Raw genomic sequence first — 20,158 nt, forward strand, 5'->3', positions numbered from 1 at the left:
TCTTTTGGATAGGTGCGTTTTACAGCTGGATCCTAATTGGGGTCCCGTACTTAAAATTTGCTTCTAGTCACGTTTTACGCCGTGTAGTATTATTTAGGACCCTTCGTGTAACCGCGGTGGCTGGCACGGAGTTTACCGGTTCTAGGGGGTCTGTATCTGAGTCGAGCTTGAAATATTGGGGCTCATGGCTTAATGTTTGTTACTGCTGTGTTCCGTGGGGGTGTGGCATGGCTAGATGTTGTGGGCTACGTGTTGTGTGCCTGATGTCTGCTCCGTGTTAGGTGGGCTATATGCACTGGATTGTGGAGGCTTGCATGTATAGGATCAGTTGGAAGTAATATTAGGTTTAGGACCAAAACGGTGTGTTCTCGGGAGGGTGGTATCTCCATCAGGACATCTTCAGTGTCTCGCTTTGGGTGCATTAAGCTACGATAGAACATTACATATATTTATATATGCGCTATGTATGCATGTTTTATGCATATAATAAGTGGCCACTATATAAATTAATATAATTAATTTATATGTGCAATGTATGTGTGTTGTACACATCTTTGTACATGCGCTATGTATGCATGTTTTATGCATATAATAAGTGGCCACTATAAATTAATATAATTAATTTATATGTGCAATGTATGTGTGTTGTACACATCTTTGTACATGCGTTGGGTGGGTTCGGCTGCTGAGATTCGGCTATCGTAATAAGTACGGTGGATCTAGGGTCTCAGGCTAAGTTTGAAAAGGGTGTAGTTAAATCTCGTTTTAGGGGTTTGGCGAGAGCAAATTTAATTGCACCGGAATCTGCTTAGTGGGGGGTAAGGGGGGTTTGCCGCAGAAACGCGCGTGCGTACATGATGCGTGCGTACATGATGCGTGCGTACATGATGCGTGCGTACATGATGCGTGCGTACATGATGCGTGCGTACATGATGCGTGCGTACATGATGCGTGCGTACATGATGCGTGCGTACATGATGCGTGCGTACATGATGCGTGCGTACATGATGCGTGCGTACATGATGCGTGCGTACATGATGCGTGCGTACATGATGCGTGCGTACATGATGCGTGCGTACATGATGCGTGCGTACATGATGCGTGCGTACATGATGCGTGCGTACATGATGCGTGCGTACATGATGCGTGCGTACATGATGCGTGCGTACATGATGCGGGGGGGGATCGGCTGCTGAGATCTGGTTATCGTAATAAGTACGATAAATCTGGGGTCTTAGGCTAGGTTTGAATAGGGTGAAGTTAAATCTCGTTTTAGGGGTTTGGCGAGAGCAAATTTAATTGCACCTGAATCTGCTTAGTGGGGGGTAAGGGGGGGTTGCCGCAGAAACGCGCGTGCGCGTATAATGCGTGCGTATATAATGCGTGCGTATATAATGCGTGCGTATATAATGCGTGCGTATATAATGCGTGCGTATATAATGCGTGCGTATATAATGCGTGCGAGTGTGTACGATGTATTCGTATACGGTGTGTGTATGCGGTGTGTGTGCATATATGATGTGTGCGCTGTGTGTGTATGTGGTGTGTGTGTATGATGCGTGCGTATATAATGCGTGCGTATGTGTGTGTTTGTGTGTGCTTGCGTGTGTAATTTGCGTGTGCTTTATGTGAGCTGCTGGGCGGACGCGGTGAAAACTCTGTTGAACCGCTAAAGTTGGGCTATGAGACAAAAAAAAGTCTGTTTTTTAAGCGGAAATTTTAGGTTATGGCACAGAGGGTGTAAAAATATGTCCATCGAGCATGAATGAATTAACCCCTGTTGGGTCAAAGTGTAAACATGGATAACACCGTGGGCACAGCCACAATTGTAACTGCGCTCTCGCACCGCGCTGCCGGCTAGTGGTTCTGAAGCCACAGAGAAATAAAAAAAAAATACCAGCTGCCTGAAAAACCAGGGTAGCTATGGGTATGAGTTAAGGGTATCAACCCCACAAACCAGAGGTCTTGGAAAAAGTCTTGTGTGTTACCTCACAATTAATGGCCCTGAGATAGGAGCCAGAGGTCTTGGAAAAAGTCTTGTGGGTTACGATGCAATTAATGGGCCTGACGCCTGTAACGGAAGTGTCTGGGTGGGCGGGTTGATGGTTTCACGTGCTATGTCAGAGTTAAGCCTTAACCAGGTCCGAATAACATTCATTTTCTAATCCTTGCTTGTTGCACTGTATGTAAATGTTGGCCAAACACTGTTAGTGGTGTGGAATATTCATGAGGAAAATAGATGTATGTACGATATACATAGTATATCCCCTAGCATTAATATAATGTACTTATATAATATTCATGAGGAAAATAGATGTATGCACGATATACATAGTATATCCTCTAGCATTAATATAATGTACTTATATAATATTCATGAGGAAAATAGATGTATGCACGATATACATAGTATATCCTCTAGCATTAATATAATGTACTTATATAATATTCATGAGGAAAATAGATGAATGCACGATATACATAGTATATCCTCTAGCATTAATATAATGTACTTATATAATATTCATGAGGAAAATCGCTATATGCACGATATACATAGAGTATGTATATCTATAGTGTTTTAGGACATTCCTTCGGCGGCAAAAAATAGTTTAATTAAAATACTAGTTTTGGGGACTAGAGATAAGTTTTGCCATCTTTTTTTTGATTTAGGGGCACGTTTGCCCGTCTCTGACTTACAAGGTCAGTGCTTTGGTGTTTAAGCTACTAAAACTAGTGGTTTATGAGTTGATTTTCTAATTTATTGCTCATGGGGAGTAGTAGGAGAATGAGTGCGAAATAGTTGATGGACGCGATCTGGCCGATGAAAATGAATGGGTCTTCGACTGGTTGCCCTCCGATTCAGGTTAGGATAAGGATATTAGTTGTGAGGGCTCAAAATATTAGTTGTGCGAGCGGCCGGAATATATTGCTTCGTTGTTTTGCGTTGTGGGTTAGTGGGAAGATAAGTAGAATGGCAATTGATAAGATTAGGGCTATGACTCCCCCAAGCTTGTTTGGGATTGAGCGGAGGATTGCGTAGGCAAATAGGAAGTATCATTCTGGTTTGATGTGGGGGGGTGTTACTAAGGGGTTTGCGGGGGTGAAGTTTTCTGGGTCACCAAGTAGTTGTGGTTGGAGAAGGGCTAAGTAGAGTAGAAGGGTGATTATTAGTGCTGCGCCTAATAGGTCTTGGGCTAGGTAGAGTAGAAGGGTAATTATTAGTGCTGCGCCTAATAGGTCTTTGTAGGAGAAGTACGGGTGGAATGGAATTTTATCTGGGCTTGAGTTTAAACCTGCGGGGTTATTAGATCCTGTCTCGTGGAGGTATAGGAGATGTAGTAATACTATGGCTAGGATAGCGAAGGGTAAAAGGAAGTGAAATGTGAAAAAGCGTGTGAGTGTTGCTTGTCTATGGAAAATCCCCCCCAGATTCACTGTACTAATGTTGTACCAACATATGGGACTGCAGAAAGAAGGTTTGTGATTACTGTGGCACCTCAAAAAGATATTTGGCCTCATGGCAGTACGTAGCCCACGAATGCTGTTGCTATAACTAGGAATAATAGAAGAATGCCAATGTTTCATGTTTCTTTATATAGGTAGGAGCCATAGTATAGGCCCCGTCCAATGTGTAGGTAAAGGCAGATAAAGAATAAGGAGGCGCCGTTGGCGTGTAAGTTTCGGATCAGCCAGCCGTATTGGACATCTCGGCAGATATGTGCTATGGAGGGGAATGCGAGGCTTGTGTCTGCGGCGTAGTGCATTGCAAGGAATGTGCCAGTTAGGATTTGTGTTAGTAGGCAGATCCCTAATAGTGAGCCGAAATTTCATCATGCAGTGATGTTTGATGGAGTTGGAAGGTCAATGAATGATTTATTAATAATTTTTAATATTGGGTGGGATTTTCGGACGGGGGTCATTAGCGGTTTTTGTAGTTGAATAACAACAGTGGTTTTTCGGACCACGGGTCTTGGTTAAATTGTAGTCCAAGTAGAAATAGTATGACATATTTGATTTTTTTATTTTCTGCTTGTTTTGTTTTGGGGGCCCTGGGTGTGGCTGCTAACCCATCCCCTCTCTTTGGGGCGGTGGCATTGGTGTTTGGTGCATTGGGCTGCTGTGGTGTTTTAGTGGGGCTTGGTGGATCATATATTGGGCTTGTCTTGCTTTTAATTTATCTTGGTGGGATGCTTGTAGTTGTTGCTTATTCTGTGGCGTTGGCTGCAGAGCCTTATCCTGAGGCATGGGCTAATTATTCTGTTTTGGCCCATGTGCTGGGGTATGTGTTATTGGTATTATCAGCTGGGTGGTGTTTCATGGAGTTATCTGTTGAGTCTGGTGTGGATGCGGCTGGGTTTTTTGGTTTGCGGGGTGACTTTAGTGGGGTGGTATTGTTATTTTCTATGGGGGGTTGGTTGTTATTGTTGTCTGGCTGAGGGCTGTTATTGGCGTTGTTTGTAGTTTTGGAGTTAACGCGGGGGCGTGCGCGGGGAGGCCTGCGTGTGCCGTAAAGTTTAAGTCAAAGTAGAATGACAGCGGAGGTGGTGATGAAGGATGTTAAATAGGTTTTAATAGTAGTTGTGTTTGTTGATGATAGTTTGCTTGCGAGGGCCATGTTGGTTTTTTTTACTATTATGGGTCCTACGGTTTTTTTCCCAAGATGGCGCTGGCTGAAAGGACGTGAGGTTATGCAGTCTGAGATAAGAGTTTTTCTTTTCCTTTTTATCAGTGTGCTAATTTATAGTTTTATAGTTAGGCTGTTACTGTTGTGTGGCTGATAGTCTTATTTTGGGGTTTTATTTGGGTGGTTTGTTGGGCCAAATCTAGTGCACAAATGAGCCCTAGCAGGGTAACTATGCTAGCGCAGAGTTTTATTATTGTTGTTATGGTTATAGTTTGGGTTTTATTAGGTAGGATAATTGAGGTTACTAATAGGCCTATTAGGATGCTGCCAGCCGCTAGGCGAAGAATTGGGGATACTTGGCAGGAGTGGGCCTCGTTGGGGCGATTTCAAGGAAGGTAGCGGGGGGTGTTAAGTTGAACATAAAATACTAGTCGTAGGCTATATGCAGCGGTTAGCGTAGTTGCCATGATTGTGGTTAGTAGGGCCCAGGCGTTGAGGGTTGAGGTGTTCATTGTCTCAATAATTAGATCTTTTGTGTAGAAGCCGGCCAAGAATGGGGCTCCTATGAGTGCTAGGCTGCCTAATGTTGTGCACGAGGTTGTGATGGGCATTGTTTTTTGTACTCCGCCCATTTTTCGGATGTCTTGCTCGTCGCCCAGGTTGTGGATAATAGATCCTGAGCAAAGAAATAATATGGCCTTAAAGAATGCGTGTGTTGTAATGTGTAGGAAGGCTAGTTCTGGTTGGTTTAGGCCGATAGTTAGTATTATTAGACCTAGTTGGCTGGTTGTAGAAAAGGCGATGATTTTTTTGATATCGTTTTGGGTGAGTGCACATAAGGCAGCAAATGTTGTAGTGAGTGCGCCGAGGCAGAGACAGGATGAAAGGGCAACCGGGCTCGCTTCCAGGAGGGGGTGGAAGCGAATTAGCAGGAATACACCTGCTACAACTATTGTGCTTGAGTGCAATAGTGCTGATACCGGCGTTGGGCCCTCTATGGCTGCGGGGAGCCATGGGTGTAATCCGAATTGGGCTGATTTGCCGGCTGCGGCAAGAATAAGCCCGAGTAGTGGGGTGGCTGGTACGGTTGAGTGGGCAAATATTTGTTGTATCTCCCATGTGTCAAAGTTTATAGCTAGTCATGTAATTGACAAAATAAGTCCGATATCACCAATGCGGTTGTAGATGATTGCTTGTAGGGCTGCGGTGTTGGCGTTAGTTCGTGCGTGTCATCAGCTGATCAGAAGAAATGACATAATGCCGACGCCTTCTCAGCCGATGAATAGTTGAAGTATATTATTATTATGGATCAACTCTCGCCAAGCCTTCTCGCCGATTTCCTCGCAGAGGGGAAGTATATTATTAGCGGTTGTGAGGGTTAGTATTGCAATTAAGAATAGTAGTAGGTATTTTGAGAATTTGTAGTGGTTGGGGTCTGAGGCTATGTACCAGGTTGTAAACTCTAGGATTGACCAGGTGATAAGTAAGGCCACTGGAAGGAAAAGTACTGCATAGGTGTCGAATGTGAAACTGATTTGAAGGTTGAAGTTTATGTTAACTCAACTGAGATTTGTTGTAATGGATTGTATGCCGGTGCTGGTGAAGAGGATTAATGGCAAGGTACTGACTATTGTTGCAAGTTTTATGGTTGATGTGATATTGGCTGTGTTGGGGTTGTGGGAAAAAAGAAAGGGGGCAGTTAGGATGATGGCGGTTGTGATTAGGGTTGCGTGGAATAACAGGTTGGCCATATACTTTCACTTGGAGTTGCACCAAGGGCAGTTAGCGCCTAAGACTAGTGGACTACTGTTATCCTTTGAAAGTGGAAGGGGCCAAAGGTTTAATTTTGGGTCAAGGAGTTAGCAGTTCTATGATGAGTCCTCTTCGGGTATAAAAGGGGTTTAGGGTCCCTAGTTCTAAATCCACAATTTAGCGTTTTGTATTAAACTATATATACTAAAATATTAGTGCTGGGTTGGTGATTAGCAAAGTGAGTGGGACTAGGTGTAGGGTTATTAATAGGTGCTCACGTGTGTGTGGGGGGGTCAGGGCCTTGTTGGATGAGGGGGTGCCGCGCTGTGTTGCGGTAAAAATGTATAGTGAATAAGTTGCGGTAATAAGTGTTGTTGTAGCAGTTAAAATAATTGTTGTTGTGTTTCAGTTGAACAGGGAACTTAGGATCATTAATTCCCCTAAAAGGTTGATTGTTGGGGGGAGGGCCATATTTATAAGATTGGCAACTAGTCATCACATTGTTATAAGTGGCAGGATAAATAATAGGCCCTGAGTTAATAGTAGGGTGCGTGTATGTGTGCGCTCATAGTTGGTGTTTGCAAGGCAAAACAGTAGTGAGGAAGTTAGCCCATGGGCAATTATGAGAATTATTGCCCCGGCCGTGCTCCATGGGGTATTAATGAGGGTTGCGGCAATTACAAGGCCTATGTGACTGACAGAGGAGTAGGCAATGATTGATTTTAGGTCTGTTTGTCGTAGGCAGATTAGACTTGTTATGATTATACCTCATAGGCTTAAAACAATAAAGGGAAAATATATGGTTTGTGTTGTTTGGGGTGCTAGGGGGATCATCCGGATGATGCCATAGCCGCCTAATTTTAGAAGTACGGCGGCCAAGATTATAGACCCTGCAATTGGTGCTTCTACGTGCGCTTTTGGAAGTCAGAGGTGGAGGCCGTAAAGTGGTATTTTTACTATAAATGCCATTATACAAGCAAGTCATATGATTGCGGTTGTATTTGGGGTCAGTGTATTTTGTATTGCGAGTAGCAGCATTGTTGTGTGTCCGTTGTTGACATACAGATGTAAGATGGCGATTAGTAGTGGGAGAGAACCTGTTAAGGTGTAGAATAGGAAATATATTCCTGCGTTAAGTCGTTCGGCCTGGCTGCCTCAGCGTGTGATAAGGATCAAGGTTGGTACAAGGGTTATTTCAAACATAATATAGAATATGGTAAGATCTGTTGTTGTGAATGTTATGATCAGGGTTGTCTGTAGTGTGGCGCAGGTTGCGAGAAATATACGTTTTCGGTTGACAGGCTCTGTGATTAGGTGATGCTGACTTGCAATAATTATAAGTGGTAGGATTCAGGCAGACATAGTTGTTAAGGGTGTAGTGATGTTGTCCAGTATTATTAATGTGTTGGTTGAGTGCGGTTTATGGTTAAGTGGTTGCTCAAACCATTTAAGTATTAGAAATGTAATTAGTATAGAGTATGTTGATGTGGTGATAAATAGGTGTTTGGGTTTAACTAGTAGTGCGGTAGGGATTAATATAGCAGTTGCTAGAAGGATTTTTAACATTTTAGTAGGCTGAGGTTATGAAGGTGGTCTGAAGCGTGGGTTCGTGTAGATGCCACAAGTAGACTTAATCCTGCGCCCGCTCCGCACGCGGCCAGTGCGAGTATAACGATTGGCTGTAATGACGTGTTGGTGTGGATTGGTGTCTGATAGCTAATTGCTAGTGCCGAGAATAGTGCTAATATCATACCTTCGATGCACAGTAAGGCAGAGACAAGATGCGTGCGATGTAGCGCTAAGCCGGTGATACTTAGTATAAATGTGCCTGCGGTAGTAAAATGGGCGACGGTCATATTTGGTGGCCCTGCTAGAGGGATCTGCTAAGTCGAAATTAGGGGTTTTAATTAAACTAGCCACTGTATTCTGCTCACTCTAGGCCCCCTTGCAATCATTCATACGCTAGGCCTAGCGTTAATAATATAATGATTAATGTGGTTCAAAGTATTGTGCTACTTGGGGATGTGCTGATTGCCCAAGGGAGGGGGAGGAGGAGGGCAATTTCTAGGTCAAATAGTAGAAATAGAATAGCAACAAGGAAAAAGCGTAATGAGAAGGGGAGGCGGGCACTTCCTAGGGGGTCAAAGCCGCACTCGTAAGGCGAAAGTTTTTCTGTATCCGGGCTTGTCTGTGGAAGTCAAAAACTAAGGAAAATAAGAACTGCGGTCAATAAGAAAATTAATGTAAAAGTTGTTGTTAACATTATTTTTCCTTAGGGGGGGCCTAAGTCTTAGTGAGTGGAAGTCACTTGTACAATATACTAGAAAAATTATGAGCCTCATCAATAAATTGAGATGTATAAGAACAGCCATACAACATCTACAAAGTGTCAGTATCATGCGGCTGCCTCAAAGCCAAAGTGATGGTTGGTTGTAAAGTGGTAATTAATCTGTCGTGCTAGGCAAATTAGGAGAAATGATGAGCCAATGATGACATGTAGACCGTGAAAGCCGGTTGCAACAAAAAAAGTTGCCCCATATGTTGCGTCAGCAATAGTGAAGGAGGCTTCCAAGTACTCTATGGCTTGTAATAGGGTAAAATAGGCCCCGAGAAGAACAGTTAATGTTAGTCCCTGAGTCGTTTCTTTTCAATTGCCCTCTATCATAGCATGATGGGCCCAGGTGATTGTTACGCCAGATGCTAATAGTACTGCGGTGTTTAGTAGTGGCACTTCAAAGGGGTTGAGGGGGATAACACCACTTGGTGGCCAGTGGCCACCAAGTTCAGGGGCGGGTGCAAGACTTGAGTGATAAAAGGCTCAGAAAAAGCCAATAAAGAAAAAGACTTCGGATGTAATAAATAGTACTATGCCGTATCGTAGTCCTTTTTGTACTAGCTTGGTATGGTGTCCTTGGAATGAGCCCTCGCGGACAACATCACGTCACCATTGGTATGTCGTAAGAAGTATCGTAGTTAGTCCTAGGGTTATCAGGGTGGTTGAATTATAGTGAAATCATATTGCCAGCCCAGAGGTCATTAAAAGTGCTGCTATTGCGCCTGTTAGCGGCCAAGGGCTTGGATCGACTATGTGGTAGCTATGGGCTTGGTGGGTCATTAGGTGTTTTCTTGTAAGTATAGACTTAGTAGTAGGGTGAACACGTACGCTTGGATTATTGCTACTGCAATTTCTAGGGCGGTTAGCAGTAGCAGTAGTGTTAGGGTGAGTAGGCTAACTAGTGGTATTGTTGGAAAGAGGGTTAATGTAGCAGTTGAAATTAGTGTAATTAGTAAGTGTCCGGCTGTTAAGTTTGCAGTTAATCGGATGCCAAGCGCTAATGGGCGAATTAATAGGCTCACTGTTTCGATGGTAATGAGAATTGGAATAAGTGGTGTTGGTGTGCCTACAGGGAGCATGTGGGCAAGGGATGTGGCAGGTTGATTGCGCATGCCAATTAATACGGTTGTCAGTCACAGGGGCAATGCTAGTGCCATATTTATAGATAGTTGTGTTGTGGGGGTAAAGGTGTATGGCAATAGTCCTAGTAAGTTGATTAGTAGTAGGGCGTACATAATTAAAAGGAGCGGCAGGGCTCAGCTGTGTCCGGGCTTGTTGAGGGGGCTTATTAGTTGTTTAGTAAATTTCAGTATTAGTCAGTTTTGCATTGCGGAGGTGCGATTGGTAATAAGGCGCATAGGCGGGAAAAAAATTATGGTTGGTATGGCTATAGCAATAATAATTAGTGGCATGCCTAGTATTTGTGGGCTTGAGAATTGGTCAAAAAGATTTATAGTCATGTTCATATTCAAGTATGGGGCTTGTATAATAGTGTTTGCTTGGTGGGTGTGGCAGTGTTTTGTATAGGGGCAATTAGTTTAAGTAGGACAGCAGCGAGAGCTCATGTGATTATAAGGATGGTGAATCAGGGGGCTGGGTTGAGTTGTGGCATGGTTCTATGAGGGACAGTCGTCCATCTCTGGCTTAAAAGGCCAGCGCTAAATATACAGCTACTTCAAAGTAGGGCTCAAGTATTAGGTTCGATCAGGTTTCAAAACTATTTAATGTTGATTATTCAATTACGATGGGTATAAAACTGTGGTTTGAGCCGCAGATTTCTGAGCATTGACCATAAAATAGTCCAGGGTGCGATGTTGTGAAGGTAGTTTGATTTAATCGGCCGGGGATGGCGTCCGTTTTAATTCCAAGTGCTGGGACAGCTCAGGAGTGTAAGACATCATCTGCTGAGATTAATATTCGTGTCGGCGAATCTGTTGGCACAACTATGTGGTGATCTGTCTCGAGGAGTCGTGGTATGCCCGCTGGGAGTTCCTGGGTCTGTACTATGTAGGCATCGAATATTAAGCCTTCGTAATCTGTGTATTCGTAGCTTCAGTATCATTGGTGGCCGATAGTTTTGATTGTGAGGTGGGGGTCGTTAATTTCATCTATTAGGTAAAGAATTCGGAGAGAGGGCAGGGCGATTAAGATTAAAATAATTGCGGGTAAAATCGTTCAGATTGTTTCGACTGCTTGTGCGTCTATGGTGCTGGTGTGTGTGAGTGAAGTGGTGATCATTAGGGTAATAATGTAAAGAACGAAGATGCTAATAAGGAAGACTACTATTATTGCATGGTCATGGAGGTGTAACAGTTCCTCTATAATAGGGGAGGCAGCGTCCTGAAATCCAAGTTGGGAGGGATGGGCCATAATGGCGCAAAGGCATGAGCCTATAACTTAGCACTGACAGAGCTATGTAATTTTTACTAGGGCCACGTAAAAAGATTAGTACTAATACTGGGTGTATGGCTAGCTTGAAACTAGTTGGAGGGGGTTCGAGTCCCCCATCTTTTAAGGGGTGTGTGGATTAAGATTGGCTCTTCATGGGTGTGGTATGGTGGTGGGCAGCCGTATAATCATTCTGGGTTTGAGGGGACAAGTGTTGTAGGTATTGGAATCCGTTTGGCAGTTAATGCCTCTCAGATAATAAAGGTTATGATTATTGCCCCTGCTATAGAGATTAGGGAGCCAATTGAGGAGACGGCGTTTCATAGTGTGTAAGCGTCTGGGTAATCTGAGTATCGTCGTGGTATGCCGGCGAGACCTAGGAAATGTTGCGGAAAAAATGTGAGGTTGACGCCAATGAATATTAATCCAAAGTGGATTTTTGTTCATGTTGGGTGAAGTGAAAATCCTGTAAATAGTGGGAATCAGTGTACGAAACCCCCCATGATGGCAAACACAGCGCCTATTGATAGAACATAGTGAAAGTGTGCAACCACATAGTAGGTGTAGGACAATGTCCAATGATGAGTTGGCTAGAATAACTCCGGTTAGTCCGCCCACAGTGAAGAGAAAGATAAAGCCCATTGCTCATAATAGGGGGGTATCTCATTTAATTATACCCCCATGCAGCGTGGCCAGTCAGCTAAACACTTTTACCCCTGTTGGGATTGCGATAATTATTGTTGCAGAGGTGAAATAGGCTCGTGTGTCCACGTCCATGCCTACTGTAAATATGTGGTGGGCTCATACAATAAAGCCCAAGAAGCCGATAGATATTATGGCTCAGACCATGCCCATATAGCCGAAGGGCTCCTTTTTCCCTGCATAATATGTGATGATGTGGGATACTATGCCGAAACCGGGGAGAATTAAAATGTATACTTCTGGATGACCGAAGAACCAAAATAGGTGTTGATACAGTACAGGATCGCCGCCTCCAGCCGGGTCGAAAAAAGTGGTGTTAAGATTACGATCGGTTAATAGTATGGTGATTCCGGCTGCCAGTACTGGTAGGGCTAGTAAGAGTAATACGGCAGTGATTAGAACGGATCAAATAAACAGGGGCGTGTTGTATTGTGTTATGGGCGTAGATTTTATATTAATACAGGTGGTGATGAAGTTGATTGCACCTAAGATTGACGAGACACCGGCCAAATGTAAGGAAAAGATTACGAGATCGACTGAGGCGCCGGCGTGTGCGAGGTTTGCCGCAAGTGGGGGATAGACAGTTCAACCAGTGCCAGCACCGGCTTCCACGCCAGAGGAGGCGAGTAGGAGTAGTAGAGAGGGGGGTAGAAGTCAGAAGCTTATGTTGTTTATTCGTGGGAAGGCCATGTCGGGTGCGCCGATTATAAGGGGCACGAGTCAATTGCCGAAGCCGCCGATCATAACCGGCATCACCATAAAAAAAATTATTACGAATGCGTGAGCAGTGACAATGACGTTGTAAATCTGATCATCGCCGAGGAGCGCGCCGGGTTGACTAAGCTCGGCGCGAATAAGAAGGCTAAGTGCGGTGCCGACCATGCCGGCCCAGACACCGAAGAGTAGGTAGAGGGTGCCGATATCCTTATGGTTTGTTGAGAGAAATCAACGGGTAAATATCACAGGTAGGATGGCCGAGTGAGGCGGTGAGCTGTAGACTCACTTACGGGGGTGAAAGTCCTCCTACTGCAGTCCCGCGGTGAGCGCACACTAAAGTGCAAATTTAGAGAGGCACCCTAAAAAGGTGCCGGGGCTTCCCCCGTTATTCCCCTAACGGGGGAAGCCTAGGTTAAAGCCCGCTGGCTTGGGTGTTTAGTTGTTAACTAATCTATTGTAGGATCAAGGCCTGCTGATCTAGCGAGGTGTTAGCTTAATTAAAGCGCCTGAGTTGCAGTCAGAAGATGTATTTTAAGATTATACAGACCTTCAGAAATTGGGATGTGTTTCCCGTTTGGAGCTTTGAAGGCTTCTGGTTTAAATGAGGTAACCTAAATTTCTATGAAATTATTATTGGCATAAGTGGAAGGAGTAGTGCTGCTAGTGATGTGGCGGGTGTCAGTCCTGCAATTAGTGGGGGCTTGAATCGCCACTTGTGGTGGGTGTTTGTGGTATTTGGGGGTGTGGTGAGTGGAGAGGCGGAAGTCCGCCTAGTGATATTAGTGTAATTATTATTATAGCGGTGAGAGGGGGCGATTGGGTTCATGCTGTGCCCATGTCTGCTATTGTTTTTGTTGTTGTTGTGTTAAACGATATAAATATGGCCGTTGTTATGATTATGTAGATAATTATAGTTGTTGTGGTAAGGTGTAGGCTCAGGTTGAGTGTAATGATTAATCATCCTATGTGTGCGATTGATGAGAATGCTATGATTTTTCGTGTTTGTGTTTGGTTTAGCCCAATTCAGCCCCCCGTTAAAGCTGAGACTACTCCTAATAAGAGTAGAATGTTGGTGGGGGAGTGGTTGTTTATTAAATATAGTAGGGTAAGGGGGGCAAGTTTTTGTCATGTGGAGATAATTAGGGCCGTGTTTATAGTTGAGCCCTGTAATACTTCTGGGTATCATCCATGTATTGGGGCAATGCCTAGTTTAAGTAGAATTGCTAATGTGATAACGGTTGTTGTATGGGTTGAGGTGTGTATGATTGATCAATGGCCCGTTTGTCAGGCGTTAAAAGAGCTAGCTAAGAGGATTAGTGCAGCAGCTGCGGCTTGGATGAGGAAATATTTTGTTGCGGCCTCTGTTGCGCGAGGATGATGTGACTTGATGATAACGGGTAGGATGCTTAAGGTGTTAAGTTCTAGTCCTGCTCAGGCTAGCAGTCAGTGGTGGCTAGATATGGTGATGATTGTGCTTGTTGCTAGGCTTGTAATTAATAGTGATCAAATTAGTGGGCTTATTAGTAGAGGAGGGGGTTAAAACCAACATTTTTGGGGTATGGGCCCAAAAGCTTTATTAGCTGACTTTACTAGAGATTCGTATAATTTGGCAGTACGCAAGGTTTTGAGCCTTGAGGTTTGGGTTCGTGGCCCAGATGTCTAGGAAGTGAGAGGGGTTTAACCTCTGTGTTCTACTCTATCAAAGTAGTCCTTGTGGCTGTTCGGGCACACTTCCTTTGGTATTAGGTAAGTGGCGGGATGCCTGATAGGGCAATAGGAGTTGAAATGTGTCATAAGCACAGGGCAAGAGTAAGAGGAAGGAAGCTTTTCCACAGAAGGTGTATTAGTTGGTCGTAGCGAAAGCGTGGGTATGAGGCACGAACTCATAGGAATCCTAGTGTGAGTAATAGTATTTTGGTTGTAAGGTTGGCGGTAAATAGCTCTGGTGTGTTATTTGGGCATAGAAATATAATGCATGTTAGGGTGTTTATTATAATAATGTTTGCGTATTCGGCTAGGAAAAATAGTGCGAATGGTCCGGCTGCGTATTCAACGTTAAATCCTGATACGAGTTCGGATTCACCTTCTGTGAGGTCAAACGGAGCACGGTTGGTTTCCGCGATGGTTGAAATATATCATATTATTATAAGAGGCCATGAGCAGAGCAGGTGATGAGTGACTAGAAATATTTGTATTGTGAAGCCCCCTGTTAAAGCAATTAGTGATAATAAGATAATGCCTAGGGTTACTTCGTATGAAATTGTTTGGGCTACGGCGCGGAGTGCGCCAATTAGTGCGTACTTTGAGTTGGAGGCCCAGCCTGACCATAGGAGGGAATATACGGACAGACTTGAAATTGCTAGAATTATTAGAAGTCCTAGGTTAAGTTCTAGGAGTGGCTCTGGCATGGGTAGGGGGGTTCAGATGAGAAGTGCGAGTAGAAGTGCTAGGGTTGGCATTGCGATGAAGAGTGTTGTGGAGGAGGTTGTTGGACGTAGTGGTTCTTTAATAAATAGTTTAATACCGTCTGCGATGGGCTGTAGGAGGCCGGCTGGACCAACGATATTAGGCCCCTTGCGGAGTTGTATGTATCCTAATATTTTTCGTTCGAGGAGGGTGAGGAAGGCCACGGCTAAAAGAATTGGGATCATTACTATTAGTGGGTTTAGTAGGTGGCTTATGAGTTTGAACATGTTTAGGGAGAGGATTTGAACTTCTGTAAGGGAAACTTAGGCCCCCCGCAAATTACCTGTCTCTGCCACCCTAAAAGTGATTTCCCTGGTCTAGGGCTCAGTGTGTTGGTAGGCTTTATATAAGTTCAGCATGTCTTGTGTAACGCGTGTTGAGTTAATATGGGCGTTAGTTTCATTGGTCCTTTCGTACTGAAGAGACTATTCATGAGATCCTGCACCGACCTCTCGAGCTCCTGGATCCTGCCATCCTGGGATGCCCCCCAGCCTGGCTGCTCTTCCCGCTCGTCTCGTCCGGTCGCTCTCTCCTCCGGCCAAAACTCATCCTCCCCTCGATAAGCCACAGCCGGGCAACTCCGGGGTCTTTCAGGATAAGATCCCGGTTCAAAAAGGCTTTCTCGGGGCCCACTGCCCCGATGAACAAACGTTTCCCTGGTGCCTTGGGTATCGAACATAGTCCAATCCTCTGAGGCTTTGACCTCTTGTTTTCCCCAATGCGATGGGGTAGGAGGAGGCCAAGGAATAGTCTCATGCCTCGGGATCGCTCCCCCAACGGCACCTCGGGCTTCCATGTAGTCCGATGTTAAGGCAGTGGCGTATATCGTCTGCATCATGTATCTACTTTTAATTCTTTACTGCACCTCCTCCATTTCCTCCATCTCTGTTTCATTCCCCATCTGTTTTTCTTTTAGTTTTTCAAAATAAATTACTTACGAGATCATACCAAGATCCATGTAGTCTAGCATTCTTTTTCAATGGGTATCAGCTAGTAGCTCCTGGGTCCAATTTTTTTCTTAAAATATCAAGGGAGGGAGGGAGGGAGGGAGGGGCAGGAAAAAGCCGGGTTCAACAGTGTAAGTAACCTACTGATGGGTTCTTCTGACACATCAGTTAAAGGCCAAAGGTTTGAGCTTACAAGATACAAGCCAATAGTCACAACAATTCATGTACAAGTGTAACGTTGTACACAACTGTCCCAACGTTAAGTACTCTTAAAACCTATTGATTCACAGCAGAGTTAAGGTCATGCTTAAGTCTGCCTATTAAAATCAATGGAGCTTTAATTTGCTTAACTTTGGCTATGCTATTTATTCCAGTGACATTAAAGCATTAAAATATGACTTGTTAGGTAACATTAAAAGATGCTCATTAACTGTGCATGTTAATAGAGATATGGGTGGTGTCTTGAGTATTCTGCAAGGTTCCTGTGCGTTTTTATACCTGACAGAAGTGGAAATATTTTGTCAGTTTATTAAAGTAAGCCGCTAGAAGCTGGTGAGTCAAGGAAAGACATACTGTGTCATGTAGCTTCATCATCTTGTCACAGAAAGATGGTCACCTAAAACAACATGCTAGAGAATGGTATGAGTGATGACGAGGTGTCACCAGCTACCCTTGGGACAACCTTCTCTTTCTCCTACACTCAGGAACTTTTCAAAATGATCAGCCTCAACGTGTCCTTGCTTAATATCATCCACTTCTCTCATTTTTGTCTCTGCCCTTTTCATTCAGTATATCGCCAAATATTGATACACTGCCATTTTTTCCTATTGTTTCCTTAATGAGAAATCTTTTAACTGTGCTTATAATTAGGGATGTGCTTTGGAAATCCTGTAATCAAGATTCAACTTGAACCATGTCTATTTTTAAGTACAGGTAGCCAAAAAAGAATTCTTTCTGACATTCGGGAATGGTCACGGATGTTCCAAAGCAATGCTTTTCTAGGGATGCACTTTCAGCAAGCTAGGCAAGGCCAAAGAGTTTGTATGCACACAACGTGAGGCAGGTTGGAGGGGAGATAGGCAGAGTCTCAGTCTACATTTGCTCCCTTCCACTGGTGAGGGCAAGCATGCCTATATTAGTGGAAAGAGGCAACAAGCTTTGTTTGTACACACGCTGGTTGGCAGGCAGGATTGCAGAGACTGGGGAGAAAGTGAGGCAGAAGCCCTTATGGTTATAGGCATTCTGTTGCCCCTACAGACTGGGGAAAATACAGTCAGAAACTTCACCACCACACAACAGTAAAGATCAAACATATCCAAAGACACAAAAAAACCCCAGTGATGGAAACTGATCAGTTAATCTCTCTATTAGAGAACAGATAAAAATATCTGAAAGATGTCAGATCCAGATTTAGCATGGTCACCATTTGTCATGATCTGGGCTGTGCAACCAGAGGCGTACTAGGCCCAGGGAGCCTGGCTAGTAGTAAGAGAGGCTGGGCCTACAAATCCCAGAAGGCCTTGGGAAGTTTTGGTGCCGATTTTGACCAATAGGGAAGAAAAGAGCTGGGAAATAAGAGAACTGGTACAACAGGGAAAGCTGGTTCTTCTTCCCAGAGGGCAGAGCCAGAAGGAAGGCTGGTGTGGGAAGAAACCCTCATCCTGACGGAAGGGTGAGTAGTCTAAGGCCACTTGAGATAGTGAGCTAGGGACAGTATATATTTAGACGTGTTAGGGCATTTGAGTTCTTTTCTTTTCACCCACTTACTGTTATTATTCTGCGCCTTGTTTGTTTGACCTCCTATAAAATGAACTATTTTCATTGTTTACTCTGCCTGGTCCTCACGCCTATTATTTGGCCAAAAGGGAAGTATGAAAGTCTTGGGAGGGTGCTCTGGACCTTCTCAAGGGAGCCTGGAACCAAAGTGGTGGCAGCATCAGGTGACACCCCACCTGAGCCGTGACACCATTGGAGGAGCCAACATGAACTCATCTTCCCATTCACACTAAAGCAGTAAGGTTTGTTTTTAAACAAAAGCAAAGCATGTTTGCAGGACACTTAACTCTGCTCCCCACCTTTCTTTGCTCCACTCTTTGAAAATACTTCACATATTGGAAAGCAAACAGGCTAGAGAAAAACTGCTGAATAAATGGAGAAATTGAGTGCTACTAAGTAAGGTGAGGAGAATTTAGCTCCCTGGGTTCAAACTGCTTTTTTGTAAAAGCAAAAAATTAACACACTGAAATGAGAATGATTTGAACGGAGACCACAAGAATATGGGAAGAAAGGCCAGTTCTTCAACTCCATGTCATTCACTGATCACAACTGACATACACCTAGCTGTTGTATGCATCATGGAGCAGTGAAGATTGGTTGGTGGGATCCAGATTGCCCTGAATCCCATCCATCACCCTCATTTAACAAGGCCAAAAACCTATAACAACTTTAGTGGAATTTCCACTATAACAGTCATTCATTTGGGCACTGAGGACTTCTTTTATAAAGAGAACAAAAAATCTGGATCCAGATATTACCTGACAAGAGTAAGTCCAGCAGAGGTCCAAAGTCTAAAACAGGTGCTCCAGCCAACCTGGACCACCCAGAATCAAGAAGTGTCCCGAAGACCGATGTAATCCAGACAAAGGGCAAAACTAGAATGAATGATCTTTCATTTATGCCAAACAACCCACATTGGCATGGTCCTAGGTGAGCAATCAAATGTATAGTTAATGGTGTAACTTGACTGATCAGGTGAGTTGCTAACTAGGTGATCCAACTAATCAGGTACGTTGCCATAATAAGACCACTTAGTCTGCTGCTATACAGAGCCTAATCAAGCAAGCACCTTCTCTCACCTTTGGATTCTCTCACTAACAAGATGGAATGCATAGGCCAAACTCCCTCCTGGATTCTTTGGCCTTGAAACCATTAGGCCTAATCGTCTGCCTGGCACATGTCAGCCTCCCATTTTCCTTATATCACTCTTTGAAGCTGCAGTCAGCTTGACCTCAGGTTCTCAGAGAGAGAAGCTTTCACAATTTTTGCAGGCTTCTGCCTGAGCCAATGTTTCTGAATTAACAAAAGACTGGTAGGCAAGCCAGCCTCTTGTCAGTATCCGCTGGTCAGGTTAATTAGATTTAAAAATCAATCCAATAAAGACCCATTTTGTTACAAAGTAAAAGCACAAGTGTACCAAACAGGTAAAAAGGCAAGTACCTATCTAGAACCTTTTTTATTTTGATCTCTCTCCAAGAAGCTCAGAACATCATAGTAGTCCATTCTCTGTGCTATCTTTACAATGACCCAGTGAGGCCGAGAGGTTATGCTGAGAATGAACAGCCACTGAACTAACTACCATACCACTCTGCTTCCAGGTAAAGTTAGAGTAATCTTGTTGGTGTTATATTAAATTTTGAGACTAAAGGAAGAAGATGTTCCTAAGCCATGTACACACTTCACTAAAATGTCAGCTGCCTAAAATGGGGACATTCAGCAATATCTTTACAGTCGGGGTGTCAAACATGTGGCCTGGGGGCTGGATCAAGCCCTCAGAGGGCTGCAATCTGGCCTGTGAGGCCCTAGCTGTTTCCTGCTTCTTTTTCCAGTTCTGCTGCTGCTGCTACATCACATCCCCCTCTAACAGACTATCTCATTTGCACAGGAAATATAGATAGGCAAGCCTCTCCTGTGCGAGAGTCTAGTAAAGCACTGGCTGAGGGTCCTCCCCCTCCTCCCCCCAGGAGGAGGGAAGGAACCAGCCAGACCTCACTTCCTGGCCAGGCTGCCTCAATCATATACAGGAGGCAAAGGGAAGCCTTTCTTCTGCTGGCTGAGGCTCCTCCCTGAAGGGAGGGAGAGCTTGCTTTGCTGAGCTGCCTTAATCGCACAGGAGAAATACCAGACACCTTTAACACCAACAAAGTTTTGTTCAAGGTATGAGTGTTTGTGTGCCTTGCTACAGTGTGTGTGTATTCTGTTGGGCTCCTTATGCTGTTTGTGTGTGATCGTGTGTTTGTTGGGTTCCTTATGCAACTGGGTTCCCTCCCCCTTTTCACTGTGTTCACACCCTCATGATCCAGTCTTTTTCAGTAAGAAAGCAATGCAAACTGTTTTAGAGGAGGCATAACAATAAACTAGTGAGGTGGATTAGGCTGAGAGTGTGTGTCCAGACCAAGTTCACCCAGCACATTTCCTTTGTAGGAAGTTGTAGTTATTTCTCTGGGG

At 44.2% G+C, this 20,158-nt stretch overlaps 2 pseudogenes; both read right to left on the reverse strand.

Annotated features, from left to right (window-relative positions):
• Window positions 1–6,583: 6,583 nt before the first annotated feature.
• On the reverse strand, window positions 6,584–8,076 carry LOC107106086 (annotated as a pseudogene).
• A 2,685-nt stretch (window positions 8,077–10,761) lies between these two features.
• LOC107106077 lies at window positions 10,762–15,945 on the reverse strand (annotated as a pseudogene).
• Between the last annotated feature and the right edge of the window lie 4,213 nt (window positions 15,946–20,158).

The sequence above is a fragment of the Gekko japonicus genome, unplaced genomic scaffold (assembly GCF_001447785.1).
Source record: "Gekko japonicus isolate JY-2015 unplaced genomic scaffold, Gekko_japonicus_V1.1 scaffold1723, whole genome shotgun sequence".
Lineage (NCBI taxonomy): Eukaryota > Metazoa > Chordata > Lepidosauria > Squamata > Gekkonidae > Gekko > Gekko japonicus.